We start from the raw sequence: 16109 nt of genomic DNA on the forward strand, positions 1-16109 counted from the left end.
GTCATAAAGAAAATCACTCAGCACGCTAGGGAGATGTGAAAAATGCCGTGGATTACAGTTTGGGATGTTCCGAGTGAGAGTAAGTGAGTTCGGGATTGTTTCCTGCAGTAAATAATTCATCCACTTTAAATTTCGTTTTTTCTTGCCAACGCCCTCCCTCCCTCCTCTGTCTCGCTGTCTCTCTGGGCAGCTCCCTCTCAAGCCTGCTCTCTCCGAGGCTCCCACCCCTACTTCTGTCCAGGGCACCCCCGCAGCCAGCAAGGAGCTCATAATGCAAACGTTTTGAGTCTGTTAATGACACTAATCGTCTTTCCCAGCTAATTAGTAACGCTGCCAAGAAACACGCCTTTGTTAGTTACCAAGGCCAAGGACCACCCAGGGAGGAGAGAGCCCAGTGGGGGCAGCCGTGGAAGAGCTGTAGCTATGCTGGGGAGTAGGCGGGCGTGGCTGTGGCACCAAGAAGGGTCTGTCTGCTGGACTGAGAGTAGTCTGGCCAGGGGCAGCTTCTCCCACGGAGGACTCTGTCCTCTGCCCCATCTGCTACATCGTTCAGGGGTGCTGGGACCAGGCCAGGAGGCAGGGGAAGAGCTCTGGCTAGTGGTGGCCCCTTTGCCACCACCACAGGCACTGCAGGACCCCAGTGAAAATCCTGGACCAAGTGTGCTCTAGAGTCAATTCTGAGACCAGGGCTGAGAAGCAGCTGATGGTAGGCACCGATGTAGAATCTCTTAGTGCATGGGCTCTGGGTCTCTGGCAGATGACCACTCAATAGGCCGGTCCTGGGAGGTACTGGGCTCCCAAAGACACATCAAATGCTGCCCTGATGTCCAGGTGCTCATAGCTTGGTATGGGAAATGGACACTAACAGCCAGCATTTATTGAGAATTTACTATGTGCCAGGCACTATGCTGAGAACTTATGTGCATTCATTGGTTCCAGTAAACCCATGAGGTGTGTACTTTTTTGGGTTGAATTTTTAGTTTTTGGTAGGTACTCTTTTTATCCCCATTTTACAGGTGAGAAACCTGAGGTACAGAAAAAACAAGTAATTTGTCCACGGTTACAATAAGACAGAACCAGGTTGTGAACTCAGGGGATCCGAAGCCCACATGACCACGAAACCTCTAACAGAGAAGTAAAAAGATAGTTTTAATTCCATGTGAGCCATGTTGGAATAGGGTACTTTCAGGAACCCAGTGAAAGCATGTCATGTGGTCTTGGGTGATCATCAAAGGCTTCCAGGAGGAGGTGGGCTTGGAGGGAGCCTTGAAGGTTGCATAGGAGTTAGCTAAGGGAAGAAGGAGGTAGAAAGGAATTCCAAAAGGGTAGGTCATTGTGAGCAAAGTACCAAGGTAAGAAAGGGCAGGATTTGAGGGCTAGCAGTGATTGAGGGTAAGAGGAACCATAAGAGACCAAGCTGGGGAGACTGCAAGGACTGGATGTTATGTGGGGGTCATGGGAGCCATGCAAGAAGGGCAGCAGAGATGACCTGACTGTAGGAAGCCTCCCGACTCCCCACCCCGCATCCCCCACCACAGGATGAAGGAGGATTGAGGGGGAGACACGGGAGACTTGTGATAGGCCAGGGAAGGGCTGGCCAGGGATTGCTCTCAGGCCCTGTGCTGCTGGGGTTGGAGAAGAGGAGGCAAATTCAATAAGTGACTTGGAGGTAAGGGTGGGCAGAGCTGATGATGGATTGGATTGGAAGAGGGAGAGGGAGGACCCAGGAGGTGGGACCCAGCAGGGCCCAGGGGGACGGGAGGGGGGCTGCCTTTCTTCCAGGCACCCGGGAGCCTTGTGGGCCTCACAGCCTGCAGATGCAACCCCAGCTTGGGCTGTAGGGCCCAGCCGCAAGGAGCTGATAACGCAAGAAGTGCCCCAGCCTGAAAGGCCCCTCAAATCCCACCATTGCAGCTTCATTCCCTGGGTAAAGCATTGCCTGCTCTCTGATGGGAGAGCGTATTATGCCTTAAACTTCTCTTACTCGGCATTGAAGACTCAAATTACATATAATCTTATTTCAGGGGCAGCTTTCTGGGGACCCTCCAGGCAGAATAAATTGTTCCCTCCTCTGTGATCCCAGAGTGCTTCGTATGTTTGCTCAGCTCTGAGGATATTAGAATTAGGGTTTTGTTCGTTTGTTGTTGTTTTTCAGTCTGCCCCCTGCGTTAGCTTGGGAGCTCCTGCAGGGACAAGGTGACAAGAAGTCCTTTGTTTGTATGTGTTTTCACAAATGAGGATAACTTTGCATGAATGTATTTTTAAAGTGCATTTTTATAGTAACAGTAAAGGCCCAGTGCATGATATTCATGCATGGGTGGGTGGGGGGGTCCCTCAGCCTGGCCTGCACCCTCTCACAATCTGGGACCTTTCGGACATCCCTCTCGAAATCCAGGATCACTGGCTCCTAGCCACTTGCCTGCCTGCCTGATTTCACCCCTAAAACTCAAGCTTCTTCTTTTTTTATTTTTAATATTTATATTTCTTCTTTATTTTAAAATTCAAGCATCTTGAGAACATGAGGTGTTTAACATTATTCCACATTCCTTACGGAGAGCTAAGCATGGTAAACACGGCAAATACTTAATACTTATGGGCTTCTATACAAACACTTTCCAACTAGGACTGTTTTATTTTTAATTTTTATTTATTTTTGAATTAAGAAGCATTTCCAATTTTTATTCATAAAATTAATCCAAACAGCAACAATAGATATACTGAGCCACATATCAATAACAAACCAGGAAGGAAATAAAATATTCCAGAGACATCTTGAACAATTTTAAAGGAATACACACCAGGCTAAAAACCTACAGCTACACCATGGTTACACAACAGGGTACATTTATTCCTGCATTTTCTCAGTAAGTTCTTCCTTGTATTTGCCTTTCTCTTTTCCAACTTGTCGAGATTTGGCTTTGCGTTCAAGAATTTTTTCCCGCTCTTTGTCCAGTTGTAGCCTTGTGGTAACCACCCTGCGGGGTGAATGCCCACGTGGACAGTGTGCGTGCCTTCTCGCGCTGCACCCGCCCCATGTAGATGCCATGTTTCTTCCCGTGCACCTGCACTGCCTTGCCTTGCTGACCTTTGTAGTGTCCTCAACTACCTGGACCTCGTTGTCCTCGCGGATGGGCACGGAGCGGACATTGTGCTCCTTGGAGAGCGGGGAAGACGTGATCTTGCAGCACACGTGCGAGGGGGCGTTGAAGTGGCGTTTGCGGTTTTTGATGCGTCCGAGGTCACGAAGGGGTTGCACTTCATGGTGACTGTCAGGCGCCGGAAGTGCTCCCCAACCAGGAATGTTTGAATAGGCAGCCTCCAAAAGCTTACACTGGAAAACCTAAGAGTAGAGAGCTCAGACTTCAGGCATCAGGTGCTACTAGCAGGATTTCTATCCCAATGAAACTGTAATTCTGAGCTCTCAACAGTCTGAACAAACTGCCCTTCACTATCTGTCTCCAAAGTTTCTTATTCGTCACTATCCCATTTTCCTCCGCTTCAAGCCAAGGTAACGAACGAAACCTTCAATTCTGATCTTCCTCCCGCAAGGGAACAGCAAACCTCAATCCAATAACTTCCCGCCAGAAGTCACGTCAAATACTGGAGACCGAGGACTCCAGGCTGACTCTGCGCATGCGCAGTAACAGCTCACGGTCCAGCCTAGGCGCCCGAGCGGCCTCCACGATCCCACAATCCTCTGGTTGCCCAGGCGGCCTCCACAATCCCACAATCCTCTGTGGCCCAGGCGGCCTCCACAATCCCACAATCCTCTAGGTGCCCGGTGGCCATCCACAATCCCACAATCCTCTGGTCGCCCAGGCGGCCTCCGCAATCCCACAATTCTCTGCTCGCACACTTCCGGCTAGTAGCGCTTCCGTAAGTGTGTTTCCTTGTTCAGGGCCTCTGGCTGGAGAGGACTTTCCGGTTTTGGGTTGGTAGCTGTTTACTATTTGGAACCAGGGAAGTGTCGGGAGTCCTGCTGCTGCCGTGACCATGTGGGTCCCAAGCGCACTCATGAAACAACCGCCATTCAGCCCACGTCCCGGTTCGTTGCCTAGGGGCGCCCCTAACCGCTGGGGGGGGGGTGGAGGAGTGGGGAGCCAGCCTGGGCGGGGCCATGGTGCTCTGGTCTCTGGTAGTTCCTGTCGTCGTCGTCATCTTCTTCCTCGTGGTCGTCGTTCTGGTGTTACGGTAGCTGGCTTTTTATCTATATAGAAGATTGTTGTTTTGTGGGGGTTTTTTTGGTCTTCAGCTCTGTTTCAACACATATATAGATTCATGTAACCACCATTTGACTGCACTTTGAATCCACATAAATAGTATTATACTATAAATCCCCATCAGTTTCCGACTCCTTTCACTTCATGTTTTAAAGACACCATCACTGTGTACATGTCTGTTGCATCAACAACAGCTGCCCAGATCTCCATGGTGTGTCCCCACATCTTCCCTGGGAGGACACCGGAGTCACCTCCAGCTTCCCCACTACGGACAATGTTGAGATGAGCACCCCAGACTTATCCCTGGGAGCCATGCCAAACATCTCCCTGGAATTTATACCCAGTAGCAGGATCCCCGGGGCTTAGGGTCAGTGTGTACCTAATGGTCTCTAAATCCTGTGTCACTCACAAGAGTCATAAGCTATATAGCGACAGGACGCACGGATGGGGCTGTTCCAGGTGTTAAAATGCTGACATCCTTCCTCTCTGGTGGGTAAATAGCTGCTTCTCTGTCGTCCAAGTCTCCTGAGGGCTCACCTCAACTCCTTAACCCCAGCTCCTCCCAGCACCCCTGGCTTTTCTCAGGATCCAGCAAGGAATGGGTTACATCTGACCCGGCAAGGCCTTCCAGGGTCCTGCTCCAGTTCCCAGTGTCCATTCTGGACTGTGACACATTTTGAATATCATCCTTGTCCATGACCCTGTGTAAGTGAAAGAGCTGGAAAAGGGCTCCAGAGGTGAAGGTCAAGTCCACCCCAGCCAGTCTCTGGCAAGCTCTCTCCCCTTACTGGATTCCCGCAGCAGGAGACCAGCACTTAAGGGCTTGCCATGCCATCTGGAAACAGCCTTGCATAATCCTGAGAGCTAGGCAGTGGTTCTCCCCATTTGATAGATGAAGAAACTGAGGTCCAGGGAGTGACTGTAAATTGCCCAAGGTCACAAAGTGAGTGAGGAGCAGACAAGGAAGTTTGAGGGGACTCCACTCCACACCACACCACATGCAGTAAAATGTGCCAGCCCCCCCACCTCACACATCTTTTATGCATGAGTATGGGAGAGATGAGCTGGATTGCACTTGACTAGTTGGCATAGCGCTATGTTGTGTAGATATTTAAACACTCAATAATTTAGATTTTGCCATTACTTTTGGAGCTAATCTTTTTTTTTTTTTCATTCACATCTTGAACTTTTTTCAGATAGGGACTTGACAAGAAGATCCAGGGCTATTTATTCTGAACACCTGAACGTCACATGTGGTCCTGGGCCCTGCCAGTCACTGGGCCGAGGCTCTCCCTCTGCCTCAATGATGGGCCCTTGTGGCCCCAGCTAAAGTCCATGTGGGGAGGAGAGAGACACAGAGGTCAGTCAACCTGGGGCCTGGCCCGCTCCAGGCTCCCAGGTCTGCCCTTGAGCTCAAGATTCCCAAAGGCCAAGGTCCTGCAGGTCCCATAGCACTGAGCTCAGGCAGGTTGGGCAGCTCAGCACAGAGGCTAGCAGGTGGCAAGCAGTGGGAGACTCCTGGTGGAGGCTGAAAGTTATTGGTGGGCTTTTGTTTGTTTATTTGTTTATTGCTTGTTTATTTATTGTCTGTTTTTTTTGTTTATTTGTTTATTGCTTGTTTATTTATTGTCTGTTTTTTTTGTTTATTTGTTTATTGCTTGTTTATTTATTGTCTGTTTTTTTTGTTTATTTGTTTATTGCTTGTTTATTTATTGTCTGTTTTTAAGGTGGAGAAGCAGAGGAAAGAATGGTGGCCTGGGATGCCAGGATTACAGGCCTAGAAACCTGATCCAAATTAATAACAGTGGCAACTAATACCTGCATCTGTTGGGCATCTAGTAGATGTCAGGCACTATATTCCCAGGATCTGATTTAAGCTGTTTTGGGGTGCAGGCAGGGCGTAGGTGCAAAATATGGAAGAGCCAGTACAGCATGTGTGGGCCCATCAGAACATGCAGACGCTTGAGGCCCCCAGGGGGGTTGACCTTGAGGTTTTGGGTCATAGAGATGGGAGGTGCCCCTAAGTGGGACAGGGGTAGTCACAGGAAAGAGCATTAGACCCACTGGCTATTTGCCGACCACCATGAAAGTATTTACAACATTTAACAAGCCCGGCGGAATACCAAGTCACAATAACCAGCACTGTCAGCATCGTGTCCACTTCACAGTCAAGGAAACTGAGGCTCAGGGAGATAGTGGTGACTTGCACCTCTAGGCAAGGCAGGCTACCTGAATTCAGAGCTAGGTTGGGCTCACTCCAGGCTCATACTTTTTATTAGTAGGCCCCTAATGTTTACTTCCCTGTCCCAGCCCAGAGGACTCATGTTCTAAGTATTCCTATTCCCCCAAATGCCTTAACATAGTCCTTCCAGCTACAGTCTCCAGCTCAAAGGTCGGCAGCCTGGGTGGGAGGAGAAGAGTGAATTGGGCCATAGCCCAGGACAGTCATGGCACCACTCTCAGGCCTGGCAGCCGCTGGCACCTGGCTAGCCTCTCATCTCCCTGGGCTCCAGGTGAGAGGAGAGGGAGCCAGGCCCTCCGGGGACCGGGCAGCGTGGCTTCCTCTGATTCCCTGGAGGCTGCCTGCTCTGAGCCCAGAATTACAAGCAGCCAGCGGTGGCCAGTGCTCCGGGGCCCCTAGGACAGCAGCCTCGAGCTGCCCACTTCCACCTGCCCAGCCTGAGCCTCTGCCAGGGCTCCCCTCCTGCCAGGTTCCCAGGATGGGCCAGAGCAGGAGAGAAGGTGAGGGAGGCTCTGGGCCACAGGGAGGCTCTGGGCCACAGGAAACAGTGTAAAACCAGGGCACTAGGGACTCAGACCCAAGATGGGCCAGGGGTGGGGATGGGGCTCCAGGAGTCTGGGGTGGGCAGAGAGTGAGCACCCCGAAAAGCACAGAGCTTTTCCTAAGGGCCTTTCCCTGAGGGAGGTGCAATCTGGTGGGGTTCAGGCCTCAAGGTGAGAGCTGCGGGGGGCCGGTGAGAAAAAGCAATGAATTTAAAAGGAATTAGTCAGGAGGAGGTGACAGGCCCATTCTGAAGCAAGATGAATGGGTTTCAGTTGGCGAAAATGATTCTAATTTATAATCTGCTTCTTGCTGCCGCTCGCCAATTAATTCTCTATAGATACATAAATAGGCCGCGTGTTTGCTTTGCTTCAAACATAATAAACATTACACTCTGTCCTCTTCTTTTGTGCCGGTTCCTGTCACGGCATTAGTCCCCACAGCTAATTCCTCACACCTGTCTCTGCCACTCAGGGGAGCGGGGCTGAGTGGGGGGGAAGTGCCCGGCTCCAGAAACTCCTGGCACCAGGAGATAAATGACCCACCCCAAAGCTGTGGGCATATGCAGGGAGCCTGGGCACCCACTTGCTCAGAAGAAGCCCAGGGAGGGGAGGAGGGGGGACAGCAGGAGGAAGGGTAGTCCCCCAGCCTCCTCTTGAGCTTTCTATGCCACACTCCCAGCAGGGAAGGACGGGGAGACAGAACCTGCCATCATTTCTTTTGGTCCTTCCATCATTTGTCTCCAGCTCACCGAGCTCCCCAGCCTGACATACTGGCCTCCCTCCTGGCTCTTCCTCAAACGCACCCTGCTCCTGGCTTTGCACTTGCTGTTCCCACTGCCGGGACGGCTTTTTCTTTAAAAGAAATATTTTTATTGATTTCAGAGAGGAAGGGAGAGGAAGAGAGAGATAGAAACATCGATGATGAGCGAGATTCATTGATTGGCTGTCTCCTGCACACACCCTACTGGGGATCGAGCCCGCAACTCAGGCATGTGCCCTTGACCGGAATCGAACCTGAGACCTTTGAGTCCAGAGGCTGATGCTCTGTCCACTGAGCCAAACCGGCTAGGGCAAAGGCTTTTTCTCTAAAGAGCCACCTCCTTCGTGCCTTTCTTTATATGTCTTACCTTGTAGTGCAATATTTTTCTGACCCTCTTTCCCAAATGTGGATTCCTTCTTGGAAATTCTGTGCCCCTTTCCCCCTTTAAATGCCACCTTAGCACTATCACCATCTAATGCACTATTTGTTTTACTAGTTTCTCTTGTTGTCTTCCCCAAGTGGAATGGAAGTCCATGGGCTCTCTATCTCTGTGTTCACTGCTGTACCCTCAGGGCGTGGCACATAGCAGATGCTCAGTAAATATTTGCTGAGTGAATGGATGAATGAATAAGGTGGGGATGGGATGGGAGGACGGACCCGATGGAGCCCAGGGATTGAAATGATACCTCCAGCTCATCAGCTCACCTGACCCCTGAGAGGTAGGCAACACTGAGGTGCAGGGAGTCGGGGTTGACCTGCCCAGGTGACACATGAGTTAGTGATGGAGAGGGGACTAGAATCCCCTCCATCCAGGCAGGATACTGGGGAAACTGAAACTCAGGGAGATGGTGTGTCTCGCCCAAGGTCATACAATTATTTATTCAATGAAATGCTTGAGTAACTACCCTGTGCCAGGCTCAGTTCTAGGAGATGAGGATGCACCAGTGACCAAGGCAGGTAAGATCCCTGCCCTCACAAAACTCACAGTCTAGAGGGGGACCTGGGCATTGGACAAGTTAACAAATCAGTGAAAGTGTCAGTGCTAATCAAGAGCCAAGAAAAGTCAACCAGGTGAGAAGATAGAGAACAATGTCCAGGGTCAGGTGGAGTGGCGGGGGGTGGGGGGGGCGTCATTTTACTTGAGTGGCCAGGGAAGCCCCTGTAAGAAGGAGCCTGAGCAGAGACCCCACTGACAAGAATAAAGCCTTGTGGACACAGAGCAGGATTTCCATTCACATCAGCCTGCTCCGAAGTGTGTGTTCTTCCCCAATTGAACTGTGTTGTCACTGAAAACGAGCATTCAGTGAGGAGTGAGGTGACAGTGAGGAGACTATCAAGTGAAGTCAGAGGCACTCGCTTTCAGTGGATGACATGTGAGTTGGGGCCTGAAACCTGGGCAGTGGGGAGAGATAACCAATAGCAAGAGCCTCTCAAGTAGGGGCCAGCCCAGGAGCGAAGGTCCGGAGGTGGGGATGGGGAGGTTCAGGCAGAGGTAAACTGGCTCTGGGGGAGGGAGGGGAGAAGCACTGATTTGTAGTGTGTGCCAATTTTCATGGTGTAAATACTCTCAACAGGGCCAATTTCAAGGGCTTGGAAAACTGGCTTGGAAAATTCCTGAAAAACCCAATAATTGGCTTTGATGAGCTAGTTCAAGCCAGCTCCAGCGGTTTTGGGTACCAAATAAAGGTCCTGGCCAGATGGCATCCATATAGGGGAAGAGCAAGAAATGGTTGGAAGAAGTATGTATGGAGCAGAAAATTCCTGGACTCTCCTAACTGGAAGGGTCCTCAGTCGTTATGAATTTGCCCCTCTCTTTGACTTCACAGAATAGAAAACCAATGCCAGGAGAGAGCCAGGGACTTATCCCAAAACACGCAGAGAGTTGGGGCCAGAGCCAGGACTGGGAGGCGAGCTCAGACTTCTCAGGGTAACCTCTCTGCTGCTGCTGCTTTTTTTAATTTTATTTTTCAATTATAGTTTGCATTCAATATTGTTTTGTGTTAGTTTCAGGTGTACAGCATAGTGGTTAGACAATCATATACTTTACAAAACGATCCCCCTGGTATTTCAAGTACCCATCTGTCACCATACACCTAGCCCCTCTCTGCTGCTTCTTAAAGGGTCATGATCCTTGATGGCTCCACCAGGCCTGACAGTCAAGGACTCTGCCACCCATGTGAGGCAGGGAGAGGGAAGCAATAAGAGATGTGTATTTCAGGTCCAGTGAAGGGCAGAGGTGGGAGAGAGAGCTTCATGCCAGCTGGTGCAGTGATACTTAAGCTGGGTTTTGAAGGGTAAATAGGAGTTTTCCAGCAAGAGAAAGAAGGAGATCTCCAAGGGGCAGGAGTGGCATTATAAAAGTTCAGTGTGTGATAAGCAAACTAAAAGCATTTGGCATGACTGGGATGTAAGGGGCAAGAAGAAAGCAACGAGAAATGAAGCCAGAGAGGTGATGCCCTGCTCCTCACGCTGAAGCGATAATGGTGGGCTTTCAGGCAGCCTCAGAGGAGCTATTTCTAGATGTGCCCTCCTGTCTCATCAGAAGCAGGCGAGCGAGGTCCTCTTCCTGGTGAGTGAGGGCCTGCCATGGGGGAAGGCCAGGTTCCCCAGCATCATGGCCTTTCCCTGCAGGTTCTCAGCGAGTCACTCCTCCCAGGGCAGGTCTCTCCCTCCCAGGCCCCTGCTGATCCCCCTTCCCCTCCTGCTGGCTGCTCTTCTCCAGGCCAGGAATAGAACCTCACATCTGACAATCTCAGTGGTGTTTAAATTTAATGGGCCCTCCTCCTTTTTTCCTCCTCAGCACCTGGGCTGGGTGCTCTGCAGCAGCCCTGGGAAGAGGCAGTTGAATAATGCAGGGAGAGTGGAGTGTTTGAAGTGTGTGTGTGTGTGTGTGGGGGGGGGCCTTGTGTGTGGCAGGACTGACTCACCTTGCACCCCAGGGAAGGGGGTTCAGGAGGGATGGTCCGGGCGCTCAGGGCCTGCTCCCCTCTCATTGTGCCGTAGGGCCCTTCAAGAATGCCCCAGGAGCCCCACTTCCATCTCCATGCAGCCATCTGAGGGTGAGACTGGGCTCCAGAGGCTAGCTGGGCTGAGGGGGAGGGACTAGAAGAAGGGGAGGCATGCCTTTCCCAGTGGACTGCCCTGGCTTTGGACTTGGTTCTAGAGAGAGAGAAGAGGGGCAGAGCGTGTGTGGGAGGCAGAGGGTTGGGGAGCCCTGTCAGGGAGGTGAGATGCAGGTAGAGATGGAGGGCTGGGTGCCCCAGCAGCTGGATGGCTCCGTGTGTAAAACTGGGCTCCCTGCCTGGCTGTGTCCGCTGTCCATGGTGCTGCCGCAATTTGGGTCCTAGATGGCCATGCTGGACTTGCCCTCCTTGACCTAGAAGTTCCCTAAACCTGGGCTCCTGCTTCTGCCTCAGCCCACCAAACCCCTGAAAACTAAGCAGCCTATCAATTTTGTAGCTTTGACACCTTTTCAGCCATTTTTTCCCCTTCCTTCACTCATTCATTCAAGAAGGTTTTACTGAGCATCTACTATGTGCTGTATCCACAGGACACAGCAGTGAAAAAAACAGACTCAGTCCTTATCCCCCTAAACTGTGTTCCATTCCTGTGCCCACTGCCTTGAGGAGAAAGGTGGAGCACTGGGAGGGATCTAGGCTTTTATTTATTTATTTATTTTTGAAAGAGAGACATTTGTTAGTCCACTTACTTATGCATTCATTGGTTGATTCCTGTATGAGTCCTGATTGGGGACTGAACCCACAAACTTGGTGTATCTGGACGCTGCTCCAACCAACTGAGCTACTTGGCCAAAGTGGGACCCAGGCTTTAATCCCTATTCTGTCCCTGACTTGTTCTGAGTCTTCTGGCAACCACCCCCCTTTAAATCTGGGTGTCTCCATCTGGAACATAGGGCTAATAACCTCACCTTGTGGAGTTGTTATTCTTTTTAAAAATATATATTTTATTGATTTCAGAGAGGAAGAGAGATGGAGAGAGAAAAACATCTATGATGAGAGAGAATGATTGATTAGCTGCCTCCAGCACTCCTCCCCTGGGGATGGAGCCTACAACCTGGGCATGTGCCCTGATTGGGAATCGAACCGTGATCTCCTAGTTCATAGGTCGACACTCAACCACTGAGCCATGCCGGCTGGGCTGGAGTTGTTATTCTTAATAAGTATAGCAGACACTCATTCTAAGTGTCCTACATCGATTCACTCATTCAGTCCTCCCCCAGCACTTAGATGTAGGCACTGTTATCATCATCCCCATTTTACTAGTATCTTTGAGGAAACGGAGACATGGAGAGGTACAATCACTTGCCCAGGATGACACATTTGGTAAATGGGCGATGGGATTTGAACCTAGACTGTCTGGCTCCAGAATGCACACGATGTGTTTAGGCGAGCAGCAAGCTGAGCTCTGGGAGCAGGTGGCTCCCTGCAGGCTGGCTGCTCCCCTCCCTCTGCCCCCTCTTCTGGCAGCCGGTGGGATCGCTCCCGGGCTGGCAGCCCCCTCTCCCCAGGGAGTCCGCTTTCCTCCCCGCCCCTGTGCTTGGTTGCCTAGTGTAGGAAGCCAGGGTTGGCAGAGGTGTAGAGCCCCTTGTGAGGGACCTCCGTCCTTGTCTCTGTCCCTGGTCCCTTCCTGGGAGGGGCTGGGGTGCACCCTGGCTGCCCCCCACCGCCCCCCGGCGGGCTGGCGGTCCTGTGCTTGCGCTGACATTTCTTTGGTTGTTCATGTCACTGGCCCTTCAGCCTGTGCGGTTTTACAAATGTGCTGGCGAGATGAAAGCACCAGGAACAGCGACTGGAGAGCAAGTTCGGAAAAGCTTTTAACTTCCAGCTCCCACAGACAAAGCAGGAGGAGGGGTAGGAAGCAGAGAGAGGAGGGGAAATAGAGGGAGGAGAATAGAGGAGGCGGGAGGGAGGAGGATGGAGAGAAAGGGAGAAGGATGGAGGGAAGGAAGGAAGAAGGGGGAAAGAGGTAGAAGGGAGTGTGGGGAGAAGGTAGAAAGGGAAAAGGGAGGGAGAGAGAGCAGGAGGAGAGGGTGGGGGAGGAAGGGGTCAGAGAGAGTCGTAGTAGGACAGGCACTGGGGAGACTTAAGGAGGGAACAAACAGAAATAGGAAGACACAGAGAGAATGGAGAAAGGTAGACAAATGGAGAAGGAAATAGATGAGGATAGAGAGAGCGCAGCCAGAGAGAAGAATGGAGGGACATAGAGTAAAATAAGAAGACAGACCCTCAGAGAGAAAGGGTCAGAGAAACCCAGAAACACTGAGGGTGAAAAGGAGGCAGAGGTGGAGGGAGTTGAGACAAGCAGACAGTGGGTGAGAGAACTACAGACAGGGGCATAGAGAAGAACAAGGAGACAGAAGGGCAGAGACAGGGTTGCTCGTGAGGACAGTGGGAGCAAAGTGTAGAAGAGAAGAGTAAGGAGGACAGCAGGGCATGGAGCTGTGAGAAGCCACCCGTCCATCCCTTCACAGATACCTCTTTAAACTCCCAAGGTGACCTGGAGCGGACCCTGCTATTAAGGCGGTCAGGCTAGAGCAGGGCTTCTCCACGGGGGGTGATTTTGCCTCTGAGGGGACACGTGGCACTGTTTGGACACATTTTTGGTTGTCAAAGCTGTGTGTGTGTGTGTGTGTGTGTGTATCTGTGCTACTGGCATCTAGTGGGTAGAGGCCAGGGATGCCACTATGCACTGTATAGGACAGCGCCCTCCAAGCAAAGAATTGGCCCAAGATGTCCACAGTGCCATGGTGGGGAAAGCCTGGCTAGAGGAAGGGAAACACCCATGGGCCCAGGAGACGGCTCCAAAGGAAGGACATGTCAGTGCATCAGGAGGGAGCTGGACTCCCTCCCATGGAGGCGGAAGAGGGGCATAAGCCCCTTCTCCAGAATCATTCTAGCCAAGCTCCCCAGTCCTTCCTCACCCCTGGAAGATTAGGGTCTCCCTTATTTGTACACCCACTCTGCTATAACAGAATTGTGCACAGGTCCAGACCTCTAACTAAGCGCCTGCAATGTCCCAGGCCTGGTACTTGCCCAGGGGCAGTATTGCACACCGGTTCAGTGTGCATCCGTTTGAATCTCAGCTGTGCCACAAACTCCTCGTGTGGCCTTGGGCAAGTTTATAGCTTTTCTGTGCCTCAGTTTCCCCATGTATAAATTTGTATGTTGGTTACTATGAGGATCAAATGAAATAATCCATGTAAAACACTGAACACAGGTTTTGACACATGGCACGTGCTTGCTACATGCTAATTATGGTTATTATCCTATCATCTTATCTGTACATCAACCCTGAGGGAAGTGGCTTGCCTGATGTCACAGAGCCTGCGTGGAGGCAAAGCTGCCCTCAGCCCCGTTCTGCCCTGTGCTTCCTCTGCCACACTGCACGGCCCCCTGCTGCACCTGCCACACTGCAGAGAAGCCCCCACTTACCTCTCCCAGACCAGAGTGCAAGGTCAGGCCCACGTGCCATGTACCAACCTGACCTCACCTTTTGCCAGCTGTGTGATCTTGACATTTCAACACTCCGTGCCTCACTTTTTTTCATTTGTAAAAGGGGGCTCACACCAGTGTCTGATGATTGTGAGGACTTACACGCATACAGCAAGTGCTCAATAATTGTGGGTTCAGAGCCTCACACAGTGCCTAGCACAGAGTGGACACTCAGAGAAGGTTTGTTGGAGGAAGGGAGAATTAGAGACAATGATGGAAGTGAGTCTGAGAAGAGGAGATGATGAGAGAGGAAAAGCGAGAGATCTAAAGAGTCATGGGAAAAAGATTAAAAGAGAAGTGTGAGTAGTTCATTCAACAAATGTTTGTTGAACTCCTACTGTGTGTATGCAGATGTGAGAGCAGCAGTGTCCCAGGCCAGAACAACCTGTGGACCAGCAAGCAGGTCTGACACCTAAGATGAACTGCACACTCCCTGGCTGGAGGGAGAGGATGGGGAGGAGAGAGAGCTGGAGCAAATGGCAAAAGTGAGTCGGAGGGGAGGGAGAGAGCAGCAAGGGAGGAGATGCATCTGGAAGGGCTGGCCTCTGAAAGCATGAAAGAGTGGAAGCTGAGAATAGAGAGGAGAGGGGAGGAGAAGGGAGGAGAGAGACCGGGCGAAGGAGCACTTGGACACACATGCAGGGCTGGGAGAGATCAATGAAGGGGAATAAACCGAGAGAAGGGCTTAGGGAAGGGAACAGGCTGGCACACGGAGAATAAATCTCAAAATAAATAGAAGAGTGATGGAGTTTAGTGGGAGGGTCAGAGGGGCACCCAGCAGGAGAGGAGATTGTAATCATCCAGAAGAAAGAGAGAAGGACCAGGGTGTGGGGATGCAGAGGGAAATTAGGGACTGAGGAAGGAGCAGGATGGGTGAGGTAGAGGCTGGGTCTCTGAGAAATCCCAGGAGTCCAGGGGCCTGTTCTCTGCTGTGAACGTCAGCAGCTGACCAGGCATCACCTTGTGTCTGGTCAGTCACAGCAGCGCAGAACAGAGGGACACGGCAGTCCTGTCTCCTGTTCTGCTTCACCCATCTACCCTTGGGGGGCTCCTAAGGGGACTTCCACCCCAAGACAAAGGGTAGGCCTGTGGAAGTCACGAGTTCTGGCCCACCAGCAAAAACTTCCCATGGGGGTCAGGGGTTTTCTCAATTAGGCCTCATCCTAAAGACCGAAGAGAAAGCCATGCAGCCAAGAGAAAAGACCCCAGGCACCTGGTTAGCTGGATTTTCCAGAGAACGGAAAACCAGCCTGGCAGGTGTTTCTGGGAAGTGGGGAGGGAAGGAGGGACCTCATTGGGAGGCTCTGTGGGCCAAGCTGGCACTGAGTTCAGGAGGGGCTGTTTTGCCTGCTTGCTTTGTTGGCTGCAGGGATGTCCAGAATGATTCCCCCATTCCCCAAATGAAAAGCCTACACGGTTTTTTGGGGACACCTGATCTGGAAACTCGCTAGAGACCTGCGGGCCTCTGCACTCCCACCCCCCAGTGGGCAGTGATTGTTCTGAAACTGGGCGGTCTGCAGAGGCCTTTCTGAACAGCCCCTGGAGAAGCCTGCCCCCACCCTCTCCTGTGTCCCCCTCTTCTGAAGCCAGGCTCCCATGGTGGAGGGGGCGGGGGGGAAAGGGGACCTTAGACGCAGTAAAATCATGCGGTAAAGGGTCTGGAGTCTCCTGGGAAGCTGCCCAGCGGGGAGGAAGCCGGTCCCCCTCCTGGGGGCGCTCCCTTTGTAAGGGTCTGGGGTTGCAGGAAGGAGGGGCACCCCGCCCGCTGGGTTTCCTGCGACTGGGCCGCTGGTGGGACCCCCTCCCGCGGGGGAGGGCGCGACCCGAGGAGCG

General features: G+C 51.9%; 1 pseudogene; it reads right to left on the reverse strand.

The window, feature by feature from the left end:
* Positions 1 to 2709: 2709 nt before the first annotated feature.
* Positions 2710 to 3261, reverse strand: LOC102763840 (annotated as a pseudogene).
* Between the last annotated feature and the right edge of the window lie 12848 nt (positions 3262 to 16109).

This window comes from Myotis davidii, unplaced genomic scaffold, assembly GCF_000327345.1.
Source record: "Myotis davidii unplaced genomic scaffold, ASM32734v1 scaffold827, whole genome shotgun sequence".
In the NCBI taxonomy this organism is placed as follows: Eukaryota; Metazoa; Chordata; class Mammalia; order Chiroptera; family Vespertilionidae; genus Myotis; species Myotis davidii.